Source organism: Anser cygnoides, chromosome 3, assembly GCF_040182565.1.
Source record: "Anser cygnoides isolate HZ-2024a breed goose chromosome 3, Taihu_goose_T2T_genome, whole genome shotgun sequence".
NCBI classification, from domain to species: Eukaryota; Metazoa; Chordata; class Aves; order Anseriformes; family Anatidae; genus Anser; species Anser cygnoides.
Window position 1 is genome coordinate 53,407,338 of NC_089875.1, and position 26,561 is coordinate 53,433,898.

General features: G+C 45.3%; 1 long non-coding RNA gene across 1 annotated transcript; it reads left to right on the forward strand.

Moving 5' to 3' along the window:
- Positions 1-6,532: 6,532 nt before the first annotated feature.
- Positions 6,533-23,220, forward strand: LOC136790438 (uncharacterized). The gene is made up of 3 exons (XR_010830346.1): positions 6,533-11,205; positions 11,960-12,095; positions 22,232-23,220. It is a non-coding gene; the product is annotated as an uncharacterized lncRNA (long non-coding RNA).
- The last annotated feature ends 3,341 nt before the right edge of the window (positions 23,221-26,561 follow it).

A 26,561-nucleotide genomic window follows, 5' to 3' on the forward strand; every position in this document is an offset into this window, starting at 1 on the left:
AGAAATTCAGGGTAAGTATGGGTCTGCTCACAGATCAGGGAGACAACTTAGCCATGCCTGACACAAAAAAGGCTGAGGTGCTCAAGTACTTGAAGAACAGTCACAGCAATGATGGACCCAAAAATCCCCTTTAGTAGAGCTGGCCCATATATGAAGGGGCAATGCCCAAAGGCTGTTCAGGAGGAACCTGAGGAACAAAGGGAGTACTGCAGCACAGGAAAGGTGTCAGAGAGGCTCTGGAGGTTTTTGGGACTGAGTTAGACAAAGCCATGGCTGACCTGACGTGGCTTTGGTGATAGCCCTGCTGTGCGTGAGCGGCCTTTGGTTCTGTGGAGCTGCTGGAAGTTGTTGCTGTGACTATGCCAGAAAAAAGTCCAGTTACTTTCTGAAGTCACTTTTTGAAGTGACTTTTTGATATGAGAAGCTTTAGTATCTCTGTACTTCAGCTTTGAGAGGCGAAAGAGGTTGGATATTATTAGGTCATGGGTAGAGGACCTAAAGCACTGTCCATCAAAGCAGCCTTTACTCCTTAGTCCACAATGAGAACCCAAGATTTTCTCTTTTGCTGTTCCTCTGCAGTCAGGAGACACGTTCGAAAGCCTCGGGCAAAATGTCCCATCTTCCCTGGTGCCACAGATGATGAAACAAACCAGGCTCAGCTCCTGGTCATGCTTCTGTTTTGAGTGGCAGCAGTCAACTGTGTGTCTGAACTCCGGGTGTGTTTGCACATATTTTTCCCCATTTGACACGTGAATGTTTCTGACATGCTCAGAGATCTGATAGGGATGACAGCCTTGAAAAGAACTGGAGGAAACAACTGATTCTTCCTTCAGAGCAGGTATTAAATTTTGCTCCATACAGAAATATAAAGGGAAAAACAAAATATTGTATAACTGTTAAGTGAAACCCAGCTGCTCCACACAGTAAAGAAGGCAACAGTCCTTTGGAGGAAAAAAAAAAAAGGGGGGGGGACATTACAAAGACCATATAGTAAAAGAGAGGACCTGCCAGAACTGATGTCTTTTTCTCCCCGGGATCTGCTCACCCATGCTGTGCTCAGTTCAGGCAGGTCTGAGCAGGAAGGATCTCTGCAGCAGCCTTTCAGGCCAGGGTCTCCTTTGCCCCTGACACCAGGCGAAGAGCATCTTACTAGCAATGCAGCGGTACATTTGTAGCCCCCCCTTTTAATTTAGCAGGCAGTCGGTATGTGAGGAATGGGTGCAGGCAGACAGCCACTGTATCCGTGTATCTTTTATCTGCAGGGCAGCAATGTTAGTGATGCGGTTACAGGAATTCAGAGATGTGGTTTTGAATGCAGTGTGTGAGAGACACTGAGCCCAGCAGAACAAGCTCCAGACCCGGAGTCTAGCACAGAGTAGGGAATACAGACTTGCAGCCCCCAAGAGTACCCTTCGTGCCCTCCCCACAGGAAGAAAAATCCTTACATGGCTTTAAAGTCAGGAACCAGGGCAGGAGAAAATGTGCAGTTCTTGCAGTGCAGGGTTATCAGCAGGGGACTCCCTGGGAATCTGTGCAGTTCAGCACATTTATATGTGACCTGGAAAAGGGGGTCAGCTACGAGCTGCCAAAATTTGCTGATGGCCTTAAATTGTTCGTATTAGTAAGGAGCAGGAAACCAGCTGTGAAGACATGCAGAAGTGGGTGCCAAAAGTTCAAGGGATACTGAAGTTGAAAGGAGGGGAACCACTGGTTACTAAAAAAAGATAAACTCTGATTTGGGAGAAGCTGGAGTTGGAACAAGTGAAGAAGTGGGACTGTCTTAGGGAGAAGAATCATATGTGCTTGTCTTATTCCTGTTTTTTCCCTAGGCATTTGCTTATGGTGACTGCCAGGGAGGGGTTCCTGGGCCAGGTGGCTCTTGGTCTGATCCAGTCGGTCAGATCTTACCTCCTGGAGAGAGCAGTTCAAGGGGCAGGGCTGTAGGCCTGTTACAACTTGCCATCTCACTGTAGTGTATGAATTTCTCATGCAAAACGATGAACTGGGTAAAGAACTATGCTAAATATTTTTAAAATTATGTTTTGAATTGCTATTTTGAAATGTCTTAACTAGGTCTAAATGTTCCTGATCCTCTTAAAAGCACATCTGTGTCCAACACTCATTTCATGACAAAACAAGCTGCATGGCCCTCGTTCCAACGTTATGTAGGCAGCAAATATGGTACTTTTACTGCAAATACTACTTGGTAAAACAACACTTTGTGCTCTGACCTTCATTAGACTGTGTTTTCCTAGACTTTTCCTTGGGGGCTGGATGATGAGTGTTCACAGTCCTTGTGTTGTCTCCTTGTTTGAGAGAGAATGGGGAGTGCTAATAAAGGAGATTTTTCTTCACCTGCTGTTATCCTCTTGGTTTTTCTTCAGTATGGAGAAGAACCTGTTCCTAAGCCAAAGGAGGCCATTTTTGCTCCATGAAAAGAAACAACACGAGCCCTCCTACAAGCACTGTGAAGGGGAACTCAACAGCCCCTACTCTAGTGCATCTCACTCCAAAAACTGTCAGGTTTCCTGTTGGTTGCAGTAAGGTCAATTCAGCAAAAACTAAACTCAGAGTGAGGCTACAGCTCAGGATGATCTTAGAAGACAGTAAGAATCTTCATTTTTTGTGATGGACATACAGCTGATGCAAGGCAGTCAGAAATGGTCAGGTGTAATGAGAAGGTATTGGAAGAACAGGCTTAAATAGCTGTACTGGAAGGAGTACTTGGAGGTCATTTAATCCAACTGCCTGCTGAAAGCAGAGTGAATTTCAAAGTTAAGTCTGGTTGCTCAGGGCCTATTTGTGATTCATTGACTGCTTTGTGCAATTTGTCTTTCCAGGCTCAGCCCTGGCAAGTCCCAGTGCAATGATCTGTGGATCACTATGTCTTAGTCTTGGTTGTGAAGAAGTCATGAATGTTGCAAGGCTGGATATTTTTCTTGTATTCACTCACATTACCTGCTTTTCACTGGGGCTGGGATGTTGCCAATTCACTCAAGATGTTGGGATAAAGGGACAATTACGCTGCCTGTTGGAGTTGGGAGAGTCAATGACAAACACGTACTATGAGCTGACTATTTGCGACACTTGAGCCTGTTCTCTCTGAGAAGTGATTGAGTAAGACTGATCCCAATTGCGTTGTGCAAGGCCAGGGAAAGTTAACAGCCTTTCCTTACCGTAAGAGCTGGTTGCTGCCCAGCCACTGGGTGGAACTAGGACTCTGACTGGATCTAGACTGAGTGCCCCGAGTGTTTTCTCTGTTTGCCTTGAAATTGTCATCCCTAATAGAAATAACCTTGGGCCTTGCAGTCTCCGTAGGTGAAACTCCTTAGAAGGCTGAAAAGGCCAGACTTTGCCCCATCTGGATCATTAGCAAGCTCCACTGCTGTTGTGGTGGTCCCTACTTCCAAAGGTAGGTTTGTTTTGTAAGCGAGGGAAGGTGTATGTGTGGGCAGGATTGAGTGGCTGTTCAAAGGCAGTGAACGCATGACTGTACCTTAAACACTTCTTTTGGCTGCTTTCTGCACGGTGTGTGGGACAGGATGAAGAAGCACGATGAAATCCAAGCACCTTTGTCATGATGTTTTTCTCCCCAGTCCCATAACGTGGCCTCCCCACTGAGCTCCTTCAGCCTGTGCTGGTGAGCGCTCTCGTGCTGTGACCCAGTCTCCATGCCGAGTGCACTCTTTGGTCCTTCCTCATTACACATGAAGAAGCGCTTGATCCTTACAGGCCAGGCTCTGTAACAGCATGGGAACACTAAAAACACTAGGTCTGACCTTCTCTGCCTCCTGGTGTCAGAATTTCAGAGACTGCCATATTTCATGACCTGGAAACCCTTTTCTGGGGAGTGAACAGGAGACAGCTCAGGAGGCCTGAGGCTCTGGTCTTCTAATCCTGAGTGCTAGCAGGGTGCTGGGCTTGTACAGCCAGGTCATGGCTGTGGATCTTGTGTGGCAGAGGGTGGTGGCAGGACAGCGTCCAGCCTGCTGCTGGCAGCTCTGGGCTTCATTTTGCTGTGGTGGCTCAGCCAAGAGCTCACGGGCTGGCGTTAGTATCTGTAAGCTTGCCGCCACCTGCTCCTGGAATGAAAAATTAATGTGCTTATGCTCTGACCAAATTATGCTGTACTCTTAATTCCTGAAGAAAATGTTGATAAGAGTGCTTTTGAGAAAGGCTTTTTAATATCCTTTGCAAATGACTAAAGGAATTCCGATTAGACCTTACATGTCATTTTCATTTCCCTTGCCATTGCTGTCTAATTCTAAAAAATGCTCCCATTTCTACTGCTTTCATGTATCATCTGCTCTTCTTATTTGTCCACCCGGCCATAATCCTGGTGGGTGACATGACAGCTACTTCCATGGCAAGAGCATTACAAATTCTAATAATATCTTCCACTGAAGTAGCACTTTTATCCTTGGTAGAGCTGTGCAAAATGAAGTTTGATATACATATTTTCACTACTTTGTGTGGTTTTGTAATCTCACATCTTGCAGCTTCTGGTTAGAATATTTCACTTAACTTGGAGAAAAAAAACAAAAACAACTTTTTTTTTTCCTTTGTGCTTTTGATTCAAAAAAAAGTCTCTCTGGTATAAAAGTAGGATTTATCTAGTTTTTGGATGGGAAACAAGTCTATTCAGTGTTTAAAAATAATAAGGAAGTGTTCCTATGTGCTAAAATAGGCTTATTTTGCTTTGTGTAACAAAAAGTAAAACCCAAACTGACCCCTCTGGAGTTTTAGCCAGTTGGCTTTGCATTTCATTACTGCTATCCCATGCATCTTCACTCTGAAAAGGTCAAAAAACCATTTTTGTTCTGAAGCTTTTACATTAAATACTTGTTTCATCTGCCACTGAAAGAAGCACGACAATTTTTTAATTTTTTTTTTTTGGAAGAAATGTGGCCAGTGCTCAGCACGGTGCTGCAGCATTACAGGGTGCTTTATGGGATGCAGTGGCGGGAGCACAATGCCCAGGCGTAGTGGCAGGGAGGGCTTGTGTGGGCAGAATGCTAATGAGTCGGTGTGCAGTTTTCCCAAGATACGAAGGTTAACTTCTCTCGGCACTGAGGACAATGAACAAGAGATCTTCTGCTTCCTCTCCAAATATCTTGGCTTTCGAACAGCACAGATGCAGAGGGAAGGGTGCTGCTGAACCACTACCACCATTTTGGTTTTTGTTTTCTATTTTTTTCAGTACCTGTGATTTTTTTGTCCTTGCTAATGAAAAATATGCCCGTGAAATGAAGGACTGATGAAAAACTATCCGATGACTGCTTTGGATGGGGGCTTAGGGCAAAAATGATATTTCCTAGACTTCTGTAATTAGGTCTTTAGTCTATTCAGTGCCTGAGTATGTGTTGTTTGAATTGCAAAACTCCTATCGAGGCTATAGCTCATCTGTTGAAACTCTTTGCTGTTACATTTGTTCTTGTACATACAGGGCCCACCCTTGGCCAGATTAGTGTTTAATTGATGTTGATTGGGAATAATTTCACAGAAGTCAGAAGACTGATGCTGCAATATAGTTCAAAGGAGGACTTAGTCCCATTGTGCATTGCTATATTAATTATAATATGCCTTCTCGGAAGCTGAGAATATAATCTGAGTCAGTAAAATATCCAGTGAGTCACTGCCTCATAGCCCCAGCAACTTTCCAGGGGTGGCTGTGCAATTTATATTTTATCCCCAGAGAATCTGTGAGCTCAGTCATATTCAAACCAAAAGCACTTGCATATTTAGTCCATATTTAAGTCCACTTTTATTAATCCATATTTAAGTATAGATTGCATTGTATTCTGTCGCATTACATCATTTGAAGGAAAACTTTTATTTTTAGCTGTCCTATATTTTGCAATGTATGGCTCTGTGTATCCCATAATGGGGCTATTCCACAAGGTAAAAGTACAAGCTTCTTTTTAAGGACACCCACAAAAGACACCAGTCAATAAAGTGCCACAAATGTAAAATGAATGCTCCGTGAAATGCTGGGAGAAATCCCAGCAGGATCTTTCTGCAGCTCTCACTGGCCTTGGAGACAGACTGCAAGAAAAACCCACGTGGTAATGGAAAATGAAAGACACAGTATAGGAGGGTGTGTTACAATGCACTGTGGCACTAGACAATGTCCTTGATCATGCAGAAGAGCATTTTTGTATGGAAAACCAATGCATTTTCAAATTTGTATTGTATTTGGAAGGCACATGCAGAAACTGTAGCTGCATGAAAAAGCAAGGCAAATTAGATTACATGTTCTTCAGCAAGAGTGTCTCCTTTTGATTCTTCTGTGTAGAAGTTAAACACCTCTGAAAGCACAGAAGTTATCCTACAAAGCCCTCAGTCACTGTGTACTGGAAATTAGGGCTTTGAAGGACATTTAATTATGAGGTTAGAAATAATTATCTCTAATATTCTATTTGAGATGCTTCAGTTCATGCCTAAAACAACATACAATGTAAAAGAGACTACAAACCTCGTGGCAAAGAATTTGGGGCTAAAAAAAAAAAAGTGTAGCATATAACACCCTTGATCACAAGGTTATAAAACCTGCTGGAAAGGAATAATGAAAACTCCAGTTTTAAAACTCAGAACATTCTAGGGTTCCCCAAGGGTTTGGGGATGTTTTTCACCATTTTTTTCACTGCTCAGAAAAGCTGATTTCTGCCAGGAGGTGTGTACTGGGGGCAGCCCAAAAAGAATGCACCAAGACCAGAGCCTTTGGCTGCTTTTTCACTCCTATTTCCATTTTCCCTGCTATCACAAGACTTTTTTTTTTTTCTTAGCAGCTGGCTTTGCATCAAGTTGATCAAGATGAATCTCTCTGCTATGAAAAAAAAAAGAATCTTTAATTCTTATTCCTCCTTATTTTCCTCAGCGGAAGTAACATCTATTGTATGCTATAACTAGCTGTGCCAAAGCATGTCTCTGTTTCCAGCTTGGGATCCTTTCTCTGCTCTTCGAGGCCAAATCTGACATTCCTGAGGCCCTCAATTCAGTTGCCTAAACAACAGCCAGCTAATGCTGCTTGAGTGCCTGCGGGTTTCTAGCAGGTCTCGCAGCACTGGCAGAGGTGGCGTGGAGCCCAGCAGTGACCTGTATGCCACCGAAGGGCAGCTGGAGCAGGGTGGGTAAGCCTGGGTTACTTTAAAAGCAGTAGGTGAGCAGCTTGAGGGTGCAGCAAGCAGGGGAATTGATGCCGTTGAGGATTTGGTTTTGAATTTCTCAGGTTAGCATGGCCCCTCATCCTCAGCTGGGTGCTGCCTAGCTTAACACGGGCACAGTAAGGTATAGAGAGAGCACATTAATCAAAGGAGAGAAGCTAAATTTCAATAAGCTTTCAAACCCAAACAGACCTTAAGCTGAAGGTGCAGGAAGAAGGCCAGGAAGAGAGTGGCGGCTCCCCATGAAACTGCACGGCCTGCCCTGTGGGTGATCACCTCCTGGAGCAAGCAAGTGGATGACACCGGATGGGTGGGTGAACTGCGTCGTGACCTGACTGCCACGCAGAAAGGTAGGGGACCTCGCCCCTAGGGCTGTTCACCAGGGGTCCTAGGGGAAGCTGGTGGTTGTGGTCCCCACTGGAATCAAGAAATGGATGTTCTGGGGCCTGCCTTCAGGCTGGGAGGCAGGAGGCTGCTATCCCAGACCTCTGCGGTAATGCTGCCTGAAACACTGCCAGGGCCATAAACAGGGCCTGGGAGGCAGGCAAAGAGACAGTGCCCCAGTGCACAGGCACAGAGGTAGCGTTAAAGCATTTGGGGAAATTAGGAAGCTCCTGGGATAAGAGGGACCTGTACAGCCTGTATGGATGTACCACGGCTAAAATGAAGCCAAGCTGTGCACCTCTGAAAGGGCGAAAGGGAGAGGAAAGAAATGAAAACAGTTCAATTGAAATAAACAAGGAAAATGAGACTGCCTGTGGTCACCCTTGGGCAGCAGTGCTGAGCAACAGAGCTTGGGAACACATGCATGTGCCTTTACAGCAGTTCCTTGTGCCTAAAAAATAGGAAGGGCATGTGAGAATGCCTGGGTTCAAATGGCAGTCCTGAAGCCCAGGGACACAGTGGGAGGAGGATAATCAGTGGGATATGGTGTTGCCAGGCTACCAACCTTGCAGGGATGAGAAAACAGGACATATTGGCGGGGGAGTGCCACTGTGTTTGAAGGGTAATACTGAGTGTAACAGCCTAAAAATGCTCCAAGAAAAAGGATGAGGACCTTTGGGATGAGGACCAGTAATCGTGACCTGACCATGAAATGTTACATGAGATGGGAGGAGATGCAGTTGTAAGACAGACAGCAAAGTGAGTAGTTGTAACCTCCGTCTATAGTTTGGATCGATGCTGTGTTAGGGCAAGGTGTAGAGGTAAACATTTTTCGCATTCTGTGTGGCTGCGTCCTGGAACAACCTGCAAGAGAAGGTGCTGATCTGTACGTGGTCCCAAGTGGTGCATGGGACCCACTTCAAGAGGTATTCCTGAGATAGATGCTCTACAGCAGCTGTCTAAACATGATTAAATTTCAGGGACGATAAGCCAAATGAATCCAGAACATGAATATTCAATTTCAAGAAAGGCAACAGTAAAAATGTGGCTTTTTTTTTTCTTTCAAAAAAAGAACAAAACCACCTTGAAAGCAGTAGTCTAGGAAGTGAGAAAATTGGAGGCTTCTCAAAAGTGCTGTATTAGAAGCTTAGGTAAATTTTTCAATGAAATTAAAAAAAAGAACATAAGTCTAGTAAAATGCCTTCATGGGTTAATAGAAGAGTTAAGGCTATCATAAGGAGAGGTTCAGTATTAAAAAATGGAACCATGGTTCAAATGAAGAGAGAATAATTTATGGCAGGTCAATAATAAACAGGCAATTAGGAGGACTAAAAAACTCTCCCCCAAAGAACTACTTAAAGAGAGCCTTACAAAGGATACTTGAGCTGCTAGTAAAGAGTACTTCAGCTGCACTGGAACTGGGAAGCCAGACACGGAGTTGGTGGGACCACTTGCTGGCCAAAGGTGAAAGGTGCTCTCAGTGCTTCTATGTGCTCAGTGCTCTGTACCTGAGAACCTCAGTGTATTTGTATTGGCCTTCTCTGCTGCTGAGGAGATTCCTACAGCCAACATTTTCTTCACAGCAGGAGGGTCAGGAGACCCAAATCAGGTTAGACCAAGCAGGTAAGTTAGTAAGTCCCTGGGTCCAGATAGCATGCAGCATGGGCTTCTGAAGTAACTCTGCGGTGAAATTACTGAGTTTATGCCTGTGCAACTCATCGTTGCAAGTGGCCACAGGCAGCAGATTAGTGGATTACCACTGTAATTCCTACCTACAAGATTGGGCTAGAAAGGATGCAGGGGAGTACAGAGCAGTGAGTCTGATTTCCACCCCTGGCCAGACAGTGTAAGAAAGAGCAAGGTCAGTGAAAGCACGGATAAACACAGTTGGCTTGGAAAGTCTCCATCTCTGCAGTGAGATCCTGCCTTGCTTTTCTTCTCAGGTTTTATACATGCATCAAAGGACATGGACTGGGGGCTCTAGCTGGCGTATTGCAGCGTGGATGTTCCAGACTCGGCGTGCTGACCTAGGTGGACCATCGCTCTAATCTACTGGGGCATTTCTTTGGTCCCGGACACAAGATTTAAATCCTTGTGACTCTTCACAAGTAGAATGAAGTTGATGATTCAGTGCATGGTGTAAAGTGAAGAGCTGCTGTGGGTTGGTGATATGATGCTGCAGTCTGTCTTCTCTAGTGTCTACCTGCTCATAGAGCAGATAAGTGTTTGTTCTTGCTCTCCTCCTTTTTGTGCTTTCTAATGACAGTGTGCAGAGGAGAAACTAGATCTCTTTCTACAAATTTACAGCTCATTTCCCCAGACTGGCAAATCACCAAATATAATTTGCCTGTTGCTAACAGATCACAGAGATGTCCCAGCAAAAGTGAACTCACAGATTAGTCAGAGCAGGATGTGGTGTTAATGAGGGTTTAGTTACCCAGACACTTGTTGAAAATAAAAGATGACAGGTCACAGATGGTTCATCCAGTTTTTAATGTGTGGGGGAAAGTTTTTATACAGAGGTGGCGAAAGCAACCATGATGGAAAGTCCTTGCAGATTTATTTCTAACTAGGAGGGAGAAATGACAATTTCATTGTGGAGAGCAATTTATGTAATGGTGATCATGGAATGACACAGTTCACAGTCCTCTGGAAGACAGAACAGTCAGGGAGGGTCCTAGACAACTGGAAAATGACAAGCGTGATGATTAACAATTAAAAAAAAGGGGGGGGGGGGCGGAACAGGAGGAGAATTATTTGTAACTAGTAACTTCATTTAAAAAAAAAATCTGAAACAGTTAAATGGTATTATTATAGGCACTCTTGAGGAAACAAGGAAGTCTGTAGCATCCATTATGAATCTGTCAAGAACAAAGTGTGCTAAGCCAATATAAAATCTTTTTACAAAATGGTAACACGTATTACAGGTAGGAAAGAATCAGCAGGAGTTGGCATTTGACATTATCTCAGATACTGTAATAAGTAAGCTAGGGAAAAACGGTCAAAATGAAATCGTTGTAGTGTAGGAGCAAAACTTATTGAATACCCATTCTGTCAGGTGGTGTCAATGGTTTGTAGCCAAAGTGGAAGGACAGATCAAGCAGGGTTTTGGGTGGTATGTATTGGGATTTCTTCCTTTCAGGATCCAAAATGACCCTGGTAAATTGAAGAAATTGCTGGTAAACAAAAAGAGGGAGATCAATAGGAGCAGGTGCGAAGTACTGCCCTGAGGTAGTTAATAAGTGGGAGCAATCAGTGTTTGCCTGGAGGCAATCAGTCAGCGTGTGCAGGAGGTGATGCAGGTATGGGAAGGGAGGCCAGTGCCAAGGGAGCAGTCTCTAGGAAAGGTCTGGGGGTTACAAAGGAGCCCAGGCTGAACAGGAGCCAGCACCTCCATGGGGAGAAGACAAAGCTTGCAGTCAGTGCGGGGAAGAAAGGGACACACCAGGAACCAGCCAGCCACCTGCTGCTTTGTCTGAATTGGTCAGGCCTGGGCTAGGGCTTTGCAGCTCATTTTGGGCAGAAAGATTTAAGAAAAATGAGGAGCACCTGGGAGGATGAATGTGAAGAAATGGAGAATGATTCGGAGGGCTAGAAAACATCACCTGATGGGCTGGAAGAAAGAGGTTAGCCAGTCTACAGTAAGGGGATGGAGAAGGTAGCTGTCTTTTTATGTGAAATGGTTGTAAGGAAGAAGAGAACAAAATATTTCCATAGTCATGGTGGTGAGGGCCAGAGTTAGTGGGTTTGACTGTACTGACAGCGTGGGAGAGATGATTCAATTCAGACATTAGGATAATCTTTCTGAAATAAGGATAGTAAAGGGTTGGGATAGATTCCAGAGTGGCAATGTTGTCAAGGCTTCATCATTGGAAGTGTTTAGGATTTAGCTAATCTGTCCTGGAGAAAAAAAAGAGGTACAATCAATCCTTCTGTGGGACAAAATCATCCTGAAGTTCCATTTTCTTCCTGTACTGTGTTGTTCTGACTTAGTATTTTTAGATTCAGAACCTTTCCTGAACTGTTTTTCCTTCTTTTGTGCTTGCAATTGCCTTGAAGAATAGCTCATAAATAAATAGTTAAGGCACCAGAGTAACTTTCAGTATTGGTTTTCTAGGTGTCCCTTCTTGTTCTTAGGATTTTACCCTTTGTATATTTTGACCCTCATCTCTTCTACCTACCCTTGCACTCTGTTCTCCAGAGCCAGTATGTTTATTGGCAGGGAATTTCTCAGTCCCTGTACTTGTGCAGTCCCATTACCTCTCCTCAAGCACTCTGCTGCCCTTAGAGCTGCCCTGGCTAAGCAGTGGAGCAAACCAATATGAACAGTCAGTGATGTTGGGCAGATCTTTGTTATCCATAACCAGGACTGTAGCTTAGCTGTTTATCCATCTAACTTTCCTTCTGCTCAGACATAAACGTGGCAAAGGCTTGTGCATCAGTTTATTCCCAAGGTGATATTTTTCCCTTGGCCAACTGTTATATGCCCACCCACTCTCGCCGTCCTTCTTGTCAGGAGAAGCTGGTCAACGTGTTCATCTCCTGCAGGTAAGTGCTGGGTTTTCCACAAGTCTTGCTGTTATGAGGCAGTATGGTGGAGTATCCGTAGCCTTTTCCATCACCATAACCTGGATTTTTTGTCTGGGAAAGTTGTCTCTAAGTCTCTCTATCCATTTGGTTCTGCTGGAGCTTACGAAAAAGGCTTTCAGCAGTGAGACACAGGTAACATGTTAAAGTTCGAGATGGACTATGAAAAAGCAATGGAAGGGTGTCTTGCCGCTCAGACTTTGCCTTTCCTGCTTAAAGGATGAAATGTGAGTGGGACTGATGCTTGTGAGTAGAAAGTGCAGCAGCTCCAGGGGAGGATGAGCAGACAGCTGGGCAGAGTGTAATCAGAAGTAATTTTTGATCTGCTAAAGGCCATGAAAAGTCTTGCCTTTGTCCTGAATGTAAATTCATGAGGAGGTTACCCTATCACCAGAAAATCCCTCCTCCGGGGCTGTTGTGGGCAGCATTCCCCATTAGGCTTGGAGTGGCTGGTCAGGTACACTGCTGTTGTTTTGGTGGAGCAGCTTTTTTGAAAGGTGTGCATGGGCTGGAAAGGGGTTTTATTCTCTACTTGGTACCTTTGTGGAGCAGCTACTACAGGAGGCAGGCCAAAACATTCAGCAGAGCAGCTCTGAAGGGAGAAAGGGCTCTGATGTAGATATATGGTTGCATCTGCTTAGTCTTCACGCTGCAGTGGTAATGTTCATCAGGGAGCGTGAACTGGCTCAGCAGATACTGTTGTCGTGGAGAGAGCATTAACACCGATGCCCTCTTATTTCTAGCTTAGATCAATGATTTCAGTAATAAAGGAGGAATCGGTGCTTACCTATTGATATTCTGCTGCGGAGAGAAGTATGAAAGACAGATGATAGAGCTTGGTGGGCAGTGACATTCATTTTCCCTAGTAAATGCAAATTAATTACATTCCTCACCCAAAGGCAAACTAAGAGATGAGGTGCCTGAGGGAAATTCTTGTCTCCTTGCACCCCAGGGTGCACAGAGAACAAGTTGCAAAGAACCTGAGCACCTGGGCTGCTGCTGGTGGGGGTGGGGAGCTGTGGTGTGGGGCCAGGGTGGGGTGGACATGTTGATGGAGCTGGGGAGATGGGAGCAGGGAGGCCGGATTGCTGTGAGCTACTGTGGAAGGGGGTAGGGCTCTTCTGTGCTCTTCTGGCTGTTTCTGGTTCTGGGGGAGCATGGCAGTCAGAGTCAGCGGAGATTAAATCACTGCGTCCTAGGATCACCAAGGAGCATTTGAAGTGAGCTCTGAGGCTGAAATCCTTATACAGAGCGCAGCTGGCATCAAAATGTCCGTGTTTGGGGAAACAAGGATTATTTCTGTGTTGCTTAGTTCTCTGTGACAGGGATTTTGCTTGCTTAGGTCTTAAAAATAAACAATTCCCCTTGCTTTGAACAGCATCATTTTAGCATAACATATTTCCCTCCACATAACCCTGTTGCTCAACAAGAGGCTATTCTTTTACAGGTGACATTTTAAGTTTACTGTGCAAGAAGCATGTTAAGGAATTTTCCCCTCTGATGATGCTCATGATTTAATAAGATTTAAATTGACTTGGTAAACCATTCTGTGGACTTTTCAGCACTGAAGCCTCCTATTTTATTTTATTTTTGTCTTGAGAGGAGAAATACCCCAGATCACTCATGCGTTATAACAAGACGTTCATTCAATGATTTCAGGCAAGCAAGTGCCCCTGTTCTGTGCTCTTGCTTTGATTAGCACCTACAACAATACTTCTGTGCATGAATGCGTTACGTCTTCCTCTAGCCCTTGAGAATCTAACGTTGCTCAGGCAGTGCTGTAAGAAAGCACTGGACCTTTTCTTTCAGTGTGTGCACTGAACTAGATGGCAGTGATTTACAGCATGCCTTAGAAAAAGTAAGAAGCCAAGGGACTCTGCGGATTGCATTCATAAAACTGCTGGACTGGCACTTCGTGGTGCTCCCTTCTGGGGAGCTTCCATCGCAGCTCCAGGCGTTACCCTTGCTGCTGCAGATGTCATCCTGTGTGATTTAACTGGATCTGCTCCTACGCCAGGCTGAAATCTGCCTGTTAGAAAGGAGACAGGCTTCAGGGTTCAGATCTGAATCCAGCCCCCTTCTCCCCTCAGAGCAGGGGCTGATGCAGGGAATGGGGGCACGCAGCAAAAAAAGGCTCCATACAACAGGGGAGGGACCTGTGTGCTGTGTGGGCGGGTAGGAAGGAAGCAGAAACAGCCACTGGTCTTGTGTGGGGATTGCATATCTAGAACTCTCTGATCATTGACCTTGAGAAGCACTGAAGGAGCCTTGAGGCTTTTTCTTCAGAGGAGATCGCGTAGCTGAGTAAATGGGCAGTACTATTTCTGTGCATATTTCATTGCATCCAGACAGATGAACAGTGCAGCAGCTTCTACCAATTTAAACCACGAGAAATGATGCAAAGTTCATATCACCTTGTTGGTTGCCTTTAGCCTCTCCCTTTCAAGTCCCTGTATCTTACTTATTTCTCCACTAAATGCTCTGCTGCACTTCCCAGCTGAGTTGTTGGCCAGTTCAGTGCATGTTTTTCATGATAACAAGAACAGTGTTTTAGACTAAAATATATGCTCTGAAACCGTGTGAGCTATATATTGAGTTGATGACTGCTAAATAATTGAGGCTGCACTACCCTGCATAGTTAGTGTGAGTTATTCCAAATTCTGCACAGCCAACTGAATGCTGTGCTTCAGGCTGAACTTGGTGCAGAATGTGCGTGATAGACAATGGCATTATTAGAGCAATTAAATGCTAGTAATAGACTGGCAGCGTAATTATGGTTGCTGGTTGCTCTTAAAAAAAAAAAAAAGAAAAGAAAAGAAAAAAAAGTGACTTATTTTGGATGGAAATGTCTGCCTAACAACACTTTCTAGCTTCTTGCAGATCTTGAAATCAGAGCTGCAAGGCAGGAAAGTGTGTTGGGCAGAGTGTTGCTCAGGCACCTTGCTTACAGGCTTCTGTTAGTGTTTTTTGCTTTGACATCTGGAGCAAGCATGGTCTGGAGCCACTGGAGCTCTGTGACAGCGGTGCTGTGGTGCTCTGGCAGGGCACTCGGAGATGCTCTCTCATCTTGCTTGTTTGGCTGGTAAGCTTTTGGTGTCTTTTTGTGAATTGATTTGTATCAGATACTGTGTGTGAGCACGAGGCTTGAGTGTGAAGGAAGTGAGACTTGCATGAAGCATCCAGAGATGTGCTCTCTGTGGGTTCTTGCAGAATACACCTGTTCAAAAGTGAGTGTGAGGCTGTTTCCTGGGCCCATGATCCACATGGGGATCCCCTGGCTCCTATATTCAGCTGCATCCTTCTTAAATCCTCTGCCTCCTCCTGCACCATCCTCTTCCTTGCTAGCTTTAAGGACCTGAGACAGATCAGTTTCTGGCAGGAATAACCAGGTTCTGCTGGGAAGCCACCAGCAACGCTGCATTTCTCAATGCAGCCAGTAGTGAAAGTGTGTTACACAAAGATCTAAATTTGAAAGCAGTTACTATCACTGTTCTTAAACAGTCCTTGTGTAAGACCATTCATTGCTTTTCATGACTTCAATTAAAGCAATAGTCAAGTGTTGCAAAACCCGAAAGGCTGAGGTGCTGCACCTCAGGGGAAGGCTCACGGGCTATGTCAGGCACTGAGCTATACAGACTGTCCCAGACAGCTCTGAATGAAATCTGTTTGCCTAATCTTCATCCATTTTTCCCCTCTTAATGTGAAAACATTGGGTTCCTGCTGCACTACCTAGCTTGGATTTCTCCTTCCTTCACTTATGTCAGTTACTATGGGAACTGCTAATGGGAGAAAATTTGGTGCTTTCTGCCAGTACGATATGAAGTCATTTCAAAAGTTATGTTCACGTTATGCATAGAATATCTTGGTTACTGAAGAATGGATATATGTGAGGACTGTTGTGTGAACAGCTTGTAAATTACAAGTATGTGGAGCGTTGCTCTTGCCTTCAGTATACCAGAGGCTGACTGCCGTCATAAGTGTTCTAGTATTCTTGTATCGACACGTCTGCCATATAGTAGAGGGGTTTGTTTATGAAGTCACAGTTTACCTAAATCTAAAATACTTACAAAATGCATATATATCATCTAGTTAGCCATGACTGGCGTTTTCAGGGTACAGTAACAAATCCTTTCAAATTTCAAAGACATCTGGCATCTGAGTCTCTTCACATATAGTATTTTAAGTAAGTTTCTCCCATCATAAGCAGATCCGTGAACAGGAAGCAGACCACTACTACACATCTCCCAAGCATGTTCAGACCTTATCCAATGGCTTTTTTTTGACCAGAAGCAAGGCAAGAGACGGATTCCCAACACATCCCATTAGTGAGGTGTGAATTGCTGTTACATGGGGTCATTCACTGCATGGCACCAGGCAGCAGTTGAGGCTCTGAAATGAATTTTGTTTTTTTTTTTTTTCAGTAGATATTGCAGACAATAGAGATTTCAAGTGCCATTTCTTGATCAGTGCTAAGATTTTGTTCGTAGGTGCTGGTTTTACTATAGAGGGTAAGTTACATGGAAAGAGAGAAGGTGCTACCAGAATGAGTTCTCAGAGCTGCCCAGCACCAAGGCTTTACCAATTTGCTGGGACTGCTGGTAACTTGCATAGGAACTGTGGCTTCCAGGTGCCACCAGCAGGTCACCCTGTGCAATGGGTAGATAGCAGGGGACACAGTTCTGCAGCTGTTTGCCTGCCTTCTGCAGACCCACGTTGCACTGCCACAAAGCAAGGTGCAACCCTCTCTTGGCAGTGTCACCTTTGTTCAGGATCTGGGCGTTGACTTTGAATAAGGTGCAGGCTCAGTGTGGGTGGAGGAAGAAGAGGCGTGTGTTTTCAAGTGCTCTCAAAATTCAGCTTGCCCTGGGGATGCCTTAGACATTGGTTTCTGCTCTACGTTTTGCAAATGCTACCTACATGACTAAAAATTCCCCCTTCCCAATCCCAGAAATTGCATGTGCACAAAAAGAAAAGTGAAATTTGTACCCCTCCTTTTTTTTTTCCCCTTGTATAACACTGGTATCAGAAAAGGTGTTTGGGAGCTCTGTTCCTTTCCAACTGACTGGAAAATGTCAGCTTTATCTGCTCAGCCCTGTTTCAGTTCTGCATTGGTTATATTCCTGACCTTTTCCAAGTTAGCATTTAGGTATTAGGAGGGTTTTTAAATCTTGGAGAGTCTCTCACTTTTATCCTCTCTTCTTCTGTCAGTTGTTTCAGGTGGGGGTGGCTAAGCCTACATGAGTGCTTTTTCTTCCTCAGACTAACCAAGGTAACTAAGAAGAAAAAGCTGAAAGTCCTGCAAAATGGTGTTAACTAGCTCAACACTCAGAGTGCAAGGCCCTACAGGCCAGGCTGTGTGGGAAATGAAGAGTAACCAAGTTGCAGCAGGAGTCAGGATGACCCAACAGCCTGAGCTCACCACAATGAGGAGCAGGAGGCTGGGGGGAAGACAGCCCCGCAGTGCCCCTGGCATGGGGAATGCGCAGGCTCACCTGAGTACTGTGTGCGGTTCTGGGCACCACAGCACAAAAAGGACGTTAAACTGTTGGAGAGTGTCCAGAGGAGGGCTACGAAGATGGTGAAGGGCCTAGAGGGGAAGACGTATGAGGAGCAGCTGAGGTCACTGGGCCTGTTCAGCCTGGAAAAGAGGAGGCTGAGGGGAGACCTCATTGTGCTCTACAGCTTCCTCACGAGGGGGAGTGGAGGGGCAGGCACCAACCTATTCTCATTAGTGACCAGCAATAGGACCCGAGGGAACAGTGTCAAGCTCCGACAGGGGAGGTTCAGGCTGGACGTCAGGAAGAGGTTCTTCACCGAGAGGGTGGTTGCGCACTGGAACAGGCTCCCCAGGGATGGAGTCACAGCACCAAGCCTGTCAGAATTCAAGAAGCGTTTAGACTGTGCACTTAGTCAAGTGGTCTGAATTTTTGGGTAGACCTGTGTGGAGCCAGGAGTTGGACTCGATGATCCTTGTGGGTCCCTTCCAACTCGGGATGTTCTATGATTCTGATCTCCTTGAACACCCCCAGGGATGGTAACTCGATCGCTTCCATGGGCAACCTGTTCAAATGTCTGACCACTCTTTCTGAGAAGAAATGTCTCCTAATTTTTTAAATTGTTGAAGACTAGTGCTCTTTGTTCAATTTTTTGTTTTAATTGTTGAAGACTAGGGGCATGATGTTTCCCTTTTTCCACTCACCAGGGACATTGCTCGACTGCCAGGACTTTTCAACTATGATGGAGAGAGGCTTGGCAACTACATCAGCCAGTTCCCTCAGGACCCTGGGATTCATGTCATCAGGTCCCATAGACTTGTACCTGTTTAGATTCATCAGGTGGTCTCGAACCTGCTCTTCACTTACAATGGGTGGGACTTTGATCCCCCAGCCTCCATCTATGGGTTCAGGGAAATGAAAGACTTGGGAAGCCCGTCTACCAGTGCAGACGGAGGCAAAGAAGTTGTTGAGTACCTCAGCCTTCTCCATGTCCGTCGTTACCAGTTACTCAGCTATAGAAACTCACTCCTAATATGAGAAATTAGACACCTATAATTGCTTACGCACTACTATTTTCACCCCTCAGTCTATTTTCACAAATGTTAAAGGTGCATGGTGGCCCTTGGGGACTCCTCCTGTCACCCCAGCACAGCAGCCCAAAAGAAGCTGGGTCCTCTCTTGTGCTCTTCCTCGAGTCTCTGTGCAGAAGGGATGCCACCTCTCGCACAAGGGCTGGGGGATGGGAAAGAAGCACTCGTGCAACCCCTGAGAATCAACAACAGAGTTCTTTATTGCCAGGACATCCCGCAGGTAAGCCGTGGTGTTTGGTGGCTCCAAGCTAATGCTAGGGATGGAGCCTGCTCAACGAGTAGGGAGCTCGCTGGGCACTCCTGAGACGCTGTTGCTGTGCTCGGATGGCAGAGAGCAAAGACGTACTGGGGTAGTCGCAGGTCTGATCTGGCCGAGGTGGATCCACTTCCATTGGTTCCTCCACATCTTTTGGTGGATCCACATCCATGGGCTCCATGGTGTTTGGCAGAAGGACAAGCCCCTCCTTGCCGGGGACTGCCCAAGCGGGATTCCTTCCATCAGGAATATTTTCAGGCCAGGGTGCCGAACCAGGGGGTCGGCCAGTTCCACCCCTAGGTCCCATGCCACTGTCTGATTTCCACCTGTGGGTCTCATGCTGCTGTCTGCATTACAGCCGTGGCTGGGTCCCACACTGTGTCCTGGACTATGGGCATGCCTCTGCTCTACCTGGCTGCCTGCCTGACACTCCTGCCTTTGCTCCATGCCACCGTTGCACCAACGGGAAGGCCCAGGCCCTCTGTTGCTGTGTGGCTGAGGGGGCGGCCTGTTCCCTGCATCATTGCGGTGCCAGTGGTACCGCCTGTAAGTGTCTGTGGGCTGCGTGCCAGAGGTCCCCTGGGCACTGGTGTCTGTTGTGCCGCAGGCGCGATCCCTCTGCCCATGAGACTTCTTCTCGTTAAGTGCTTTCCTGCTCAGTGCTTCCTTGGACAGCATTGCTATCCTCACACCGAGGAGGCCTGCCACTTGCCTTGCTGCTTCTGGACTTCTTCCTGCTGCACAAGCTGGCTGTCAGAGCACCTAGAAGCTGAGCGAGTGGTGGGCCAGCTGCGGGGGTCCTCTTTTATAGGGCCCCCAGCGAAGGTGGGGCAGTGGTGGCCACTGTGACCTCGGCAAGCCTCTGTGATGGAGAGACCCACGCGTGGCCAAAGGCGGCCATGTTGGGAGCGGCCTGGAAGATGCCCTCACATGGACAAGGAGGAGGAGGGTTGGGGGGGCTGAGAGTCCTTTCCTGGGGCTGGCTCCCCTGGGCCATTTGGCTTGCCAGAGAGAAAGGCTGCCCCTTGGCCATAGGGACTGTCCTTTACCTCCCACCCTGTGCCTTGGTTTATTGTTAACACTGGTTTTTAGGTAATTTCGTTCTATTCTTTATGGAAAAGAACAGAAGCAAGGTGCATCTTCAGCCCTAATTCCCATGTGGGCTTTGTGCTCTGAGTGAAGAATTTCTTCCCCACATCACATCTAATCTAAATCTCCCCTCCGTTTGTTCAAAGCCATTATTCCTTGTTCCGTCGCTACACTCTCTGACGGAGTCCCTCTCTACCTTTCTTTTAGGTCACTTTTACGGGTTAGGTTAGGTGGCAAAACTGCAGGACCTTGCAAATTGCAGCCTTATCTGCCTTGTTCCACATGGCCTTCTCCAGCTCAGGCTCTAGCTTCTCATCAGTGTAACATAGAATCATAGAAATATTAAGGTTGGAAAAGACCTCCAGGATCATCTGGTCCAACCACCCCCCTACCACCAATGTCACCCGCTAAACCGTGTCCCTACACACCAGGTCCAACCTTTCCTTGAACACCCCCAGAGACGGTGACTCCACCGCTTCCCTAGGCAACCCGTTCCAATGCCTGATCACTCTTTCTGAGAAGAAATGTCTCCTACTTGTTTTAATGGTTGCAGAGCAGTGTTTACAGTGAGTCAAGGACTTTTCAGCTTCTCACACTGCCCTGTCAGTGAGGAGGCTGGGGGTGCAGGAGGAGCTGGGAGGGGACAGAAGCAGGACAGGTGACCCCAGCTGACCAAAGGGATATTCCATACCATGTGGTGTGGTGTGTCCTGGTTTCGGCTAGGATAGAGTTAAATATCAGAAAAATAAAAACTGAGTAATTATGATAAAACAACACAGTGATAGATGGATAGTACACACAGATGATGGAGGCAGGGATAAAAAGTGACGGTAAAAGAAATAGTGAGAAGCATAATTGGAAAAATGATAACACAATAAAATATTGGAATTGTTTCCCGGTACCAACTGGAACAGTTACCACTGTGGCAGGCTCCAGTGTAGCTTTGTCATGATCATCCTGGGAACTTTTATTCAGGAAAGTGCTTCACTTCTTAAATTCAGTATTGCGTTATTTCCCCCACTCAGCTCTAGAGCAGCACATGCTATTGCTGACCAAGAACCAGGAACTGCCTGGAAACGTGATCTCTTGCTTTTTATACCCACTTAGCTTTGGGTGTAAAATAACCTCACAGGTGCTGTGAGAAGAGCTGGGTCAAGGATCCATTCGCTTCCTTGCCTACGTATAGTCAAACTGAGAAAAGCAGCCCTCCAGAGCTTGCTCTTTCACTCTTCATCTCTTTCTGTTCTGCTTACCATGAAACAGTGACACTACTGAGGTTTTTCCAAAGCCTTTTGTTTTGACATGCAATCTGCCTGCATTTTTGGGGAGCCCTGGCAGCTCAGGCTGCAGTGTTACTGCTGTGGCCATGGTCATTGATGCGCAATGAGGTGTCCTCCTCTGCTGTGCCTGCTGTGCCAGGGCTCCACCTAGGGCATCTCATTGCCTGAGAGGCTGCAGTGGGACCGAGACCTTTGGACTTTATTCCTGCTTCATTCATGCAGAGTGAGTGTAACCCAGACCCTGCATCTCATTTTCTGCTAATAAAAAGAAAATCTGAATTTTGCAAGAGCTAACCAAAGTCACAGTTTTATTTATGCACAAGCAGTTCCCCTTCCCCTCTCCTTTTGAGAATGCTTCCTACTGCAGTTCAGCACAGGGAATTTTCACTTCCGAAGAAAGTCATCCCAAAGCACTAAAATCTTGAAGAGATACTTCATCTGCCCCATTTATGGTAGGAGAAGATGTGCTCTCAGTGGGTGTTCTCCCACCGTGGGTAGTGATTGAGCAAATTCCGAGCCACGAGTTCTTTTATGACCCTGGCTTTGCCCAAATCTGGATAGTTTGAAGGGATCTTTCAAAAGAACTATGACATATGGTTTGCTTTTTATTATTATTATTGCATCTAATGCAGAGAAACTTGCTGTTGCTTGCCTCTGTTATTGACATAAAGCTGCACTAGGGTTTTCTAAATGCATCGTCTTTCATTTATATATAGTAAGAATTAATTCTGATTGAATACTTTGCTTCACTGAACTGCAGATAAGATGAATGGGGAATTGCTAGCTAAAAAAGGGCTCACACAATGTGATTCAGACCTCTGTGTCCCTGGGCACTTGATCTATTGATGGGTTTTGTAATGCTGTTATCCTGCTGTTCTTGTTGCAGGATTTTACCTCACACTGCAGAGCATCCGCAGAAGAAAAAAGGGAGGAAGGACTGGTGGTGACCTAGTTTTCCACATGCATGCACACAAAGTATGTCCTGGATACCCTCTGAGTCATTTTGGTGGACAATGTTCCTTAAGCTGGGGCTGGTCCTGAAGTTTGATACTCCTACTGATGTCTGTGAGGAGAAAGCAGCAGGACGGAGCCTATGGTGTGCTCTGGATTTGAAGCATGTCCTGAGAAGTTTTATTTGGAAATGCTGGCAGCTGTGGTCTTGGTACTGCCTTGCAGTCTGAGTCCCAGCTCTAGGTTTTCATCTCTGCTTTAGCAACAACCTCAGACATGTCTCTTGAGGCTTAATACCCCTTGTTTGGGGCTGTGCATAGTGAGGGAGATGACCAATTTTAAGTCCTCTTTAAAATAAATAAAAATGGTGGCTAACTCTCAAAATCTTAATGCTGGAGCTTCATTTAGCTTCTTCCAAATGTTTTCTCAAAGTATAAGCTTAATATTCACTTAGAGGGAAACCAGAGAGATGCTTAACTGACGAGACTAGGCTGCAGGGAATGCATGTTTAGCCTAGGATTATGAGCGCTTGGTGTTACTTCTTGGCTTCAGCCTCCCTGAAGGGAATCAAAAGAGTTATTTGCTTTGTGCTTGTATTGTTACAGCACCACAGCACCACTAACTATCCTGTTACCTTCCATTGTTCTCCCAGGCTAAATATTTCTTTAAATCTGTGACCTACAGGGCAAGAGTCCCCAGTAATATGCCACTTCATCAAACAGCGGAGAAAATCCAGAATGTCAACTGCTAACATGACATGCAAATTTTGCACAAATCTCAAATGTTTTGTTCATGTCCCAAGCAGGGGCTAGTGTGAGTCTGACCCTGCTGTGTAACCTATGTGGAAAATAAAAAATTACCCATGGCCCAAAGTAAGATCCCGTTCAGGTTCATGGCAACCCTGCCACTGATGTCAGTGGGGACAAAGCTGCAGGGCTGAGGTATAGCTTCTGTGCCTGTCAAAATTGCTGTGGATTTTTTTATTTTTTTCTGTCAGATATGAAAGGTGCTTGATACATACCCCAGCTCCTTCAACAAATTGTCACAGCTGGTGTGTGTGTGTGCACATATATCAATCCTTTCTAGTAACTGGATGGCTGCCCAAATCACTGAATACAGCTACAGCCCTATTTGAATTTGAACACAGGTCTTGGCTCCTCTGAGAGAATGCTAAATAAGTCATGAGCAGTTGGAACAGTCAAAATGGTGCTCATCAACCCGCTTGAGAGCAATACTTGGCATTCTCCAAGACTTCCCAGGACTCTGCTGGTGGGGTTTCTTGGTCAAATGTTTTTGCTGGGGGCAGAAAATCTCCATACAGTTTAACTCCGTGGTAGTGCTATGAGGGAGATGCATCTTTACAATATATTTTATACTAGAAGCACTGCTTTGGTTGCAAAGCTACAATTTATTGTGGGTGGTTTTTTTTGTTGTTGTTTGTTTGTTTTTTTTACCACCAAAATGTATTGGCATTATCTGGGCCATGTCAAGGCAGATGGCCTGCCTGACTTTCCCTTCAGCATCAGTTGGCTGGGACATCCATCTTTAGCAGGTTAGGACATTGGAGGAATGATATTAACTTCCTGACTGTGCATTTTAGACTGAAAGAGGATGAGGCTCTGCTAGAGACAAACAGGGCTGCAGTCCTGACTGACTTCCCAAAGGCACTTCCAGTTGAAGAATAACACAGTGGAGCTTCCCATGAAGGATTCTGTTGCTATTTTGTCTGCCATATGTCTGCCATATATTGATTAGGTCAGAAATTACTTTTTGAAGGCTAGGTATTCCTAGCTTTGACTTTCATAAAGGCCCCAAAGGAGAACTGTATCCTGGAGAGATCACTTCTTCCGCAGAATTTTTATAGGAGTATGTGATAGCTCTAGGAGAGGCGTGGGAGGGTAGTTGGGGGTTTAGGTGTTAGGACTGAGATCAGGAGAAGATGGAAAGTGGGCACAGAGTGTGTGCTGAGAAGGTCAGACCCAGCAGTATGGGGATGCCAGTGGGACAGTACAGCTGATGCAGGGCTCAGTTACCACCACCACCACCAATCTCAGACCAATCTACACTTCTTGATTTTGTCTGTGTCCTCTGTGACAGGAGAGCTGCAGATCCCTAGCAGGGAAGCTCTGCTTGGTGGTGGGGTGTGGTGCTCATCCTGGGTAACCCCAGCAAATGGCTGCTTGCCAGACAGACCCTGAGCTGCACACCAGGGGAAAAGGGGAAGCCCAATGTTTGCTGCTCTTGTTTAACTAGATGCAGTCATCTTAATTTTGGGTGCTAGTGACACCAAAGATGGCCAGCACCTCTCTAGGAAGCCTGTTCTGGTGTTTGACCACCCTCAGGGTAAAGAAATTTTTCCTGATGTTCAGGTTGAACCTTCCCAGGTGCAGCTTTGTGCTATTCCCTCACATTTTACCTCTCGGTTACCACGGAGAAGAGCCTGGCATCTCCCTCTCCATTTCTGCTCTGTGCGTTTTGGACCTTACTAGGGACCAAAAACCCTAGGGGTTTCAGTATGGTAAGTGTCTCGCATTGACATTAGCTTTGTGTGTAATAACTTGCCTTATTCCAGAGAACGTGGAAGTGTGGTAGCACAGAAACAAATGTTCGGCCAGTGTGTGAATATATTTCAAAGTTGGTGCTTGCCAACATGCATGTTCCTCTCTGATCTATACAGCAGTCTTTGAAATTGAAAAGAAAGCTGAACGAGGTTTTCTTGTAAGTGGGGCATTTTTAGAGCTCCCTTCCATATGGCTTCCCTAGTTTCTAATGAGGTGTATATTCAGCTAGGCTATATAAAATATCACTCTATTCTGTGACTGTCTATTTTCAAGCAACTTGAAGTAGCTGAAAATTACTGAGCCTGCTTAAGAGTATTTTTTTTTTTGCCAGATTTGGTTTAATTTGGCCTGAGGGTTTAAGAAACCCCTAGCATATATGCACATGTGCACCCAGTGTGATTGCACCAGCCGTGTCTCCACAAAAAATTGGGCTAAAAAGTCAGGCTGCATTTGGCCCAGAGGTCGAATGTAACAGACAGGAAATGGAGCCTCAGTTCTTGATTTAGTTCTAAACGAAAAATATTTGTTCCTAACTTCTAACAATTCCTAGTGCTGCAGTGTTTCCATGCTTTATTTGAGAATTTCTGCAATTAGAACAAAATGAATAATGCAAATATGGATTTGCAAATTAATGGACTGACTTTATTATGGTGCTAAAAATGAGGTTGCATTATGAATTATTCATGCATACCTGTGTGAACACTAACTTTTTAAAAAAATATTTGGGAGATCCAGAAGATTCAGTTTCTTTCCTTAACAAAATAGGCTTGTTTGGTAGTCAGAAATAACAGCATGAGATCACATGGGAATAATGGAAAAAAAAAAAAGACTAAACAGGTTATATGAGTCACAGTCATTAAATAAATAGAGAAACAATTATCTGTTTTAAATACAGTCTAAATTTGAAGGAAAAACAAGGTCTAAATATTAGAAAAGTCAGTGTGAATGTTAGTCTTTGTAGAGGGGGAAAGTTGTTAGATGTTGTCATGAGTTATTAGTTCAAAAACCTATGTTAGAAGATCTTTAAAAAGATTCAGCATTTTTATGAAAGGGCAGAAACCATGTTCCCTGCTTCAGCAGCTAGGGACTTGCCATTGAGAAGTTTAAGTAGGTTATGTCTTACTTGGTGAACAGCTCCCATGCTGAAGAAACATTTGCCAGAAGAAACATTTGCCACATGGCCAATGTGAAGCAGACTATTTCCAGCAAATTAAGGCTCATTTGAGAATAATGAAGGAATAGAAAGAAATACTCTATGCCTGGTATATGTAACTATGCCATACCAAAGAGCATGACTAGTTATAGGAAACAGCCAGGTTTGGAATTCAAATACCCAGTGTGCATCTACTCGGCACTCATCCTCTGCAGCTCTTCGTGTTGTCTGGGGATGGAGGCTCCATGACCATGGCAAGTTCTGATGGAGGTGAGTCCTGGCTTCTGTCCTGCCAATTCAAAATGGAAAAGGAAATTACCACCAAAGGAAGGTGACACATGAATGTAGATTTACTAAGAAACCTAGGTTTAGATGTACCGGGAGTGTCTTATGTGTTGGTTGGGCATCAGCTGATCCAGGGGTTCCCTACCTGAGGTACTGCCCTTGTTAGTGCCCTATTTCAGGATCCTGGGCCTGAGTGACAGAGTACTATTATCTCTGTGAACTGCTGGATGAGGCAAAAGGCTTTAGAGTTTTTTTTTTTGTTTTGC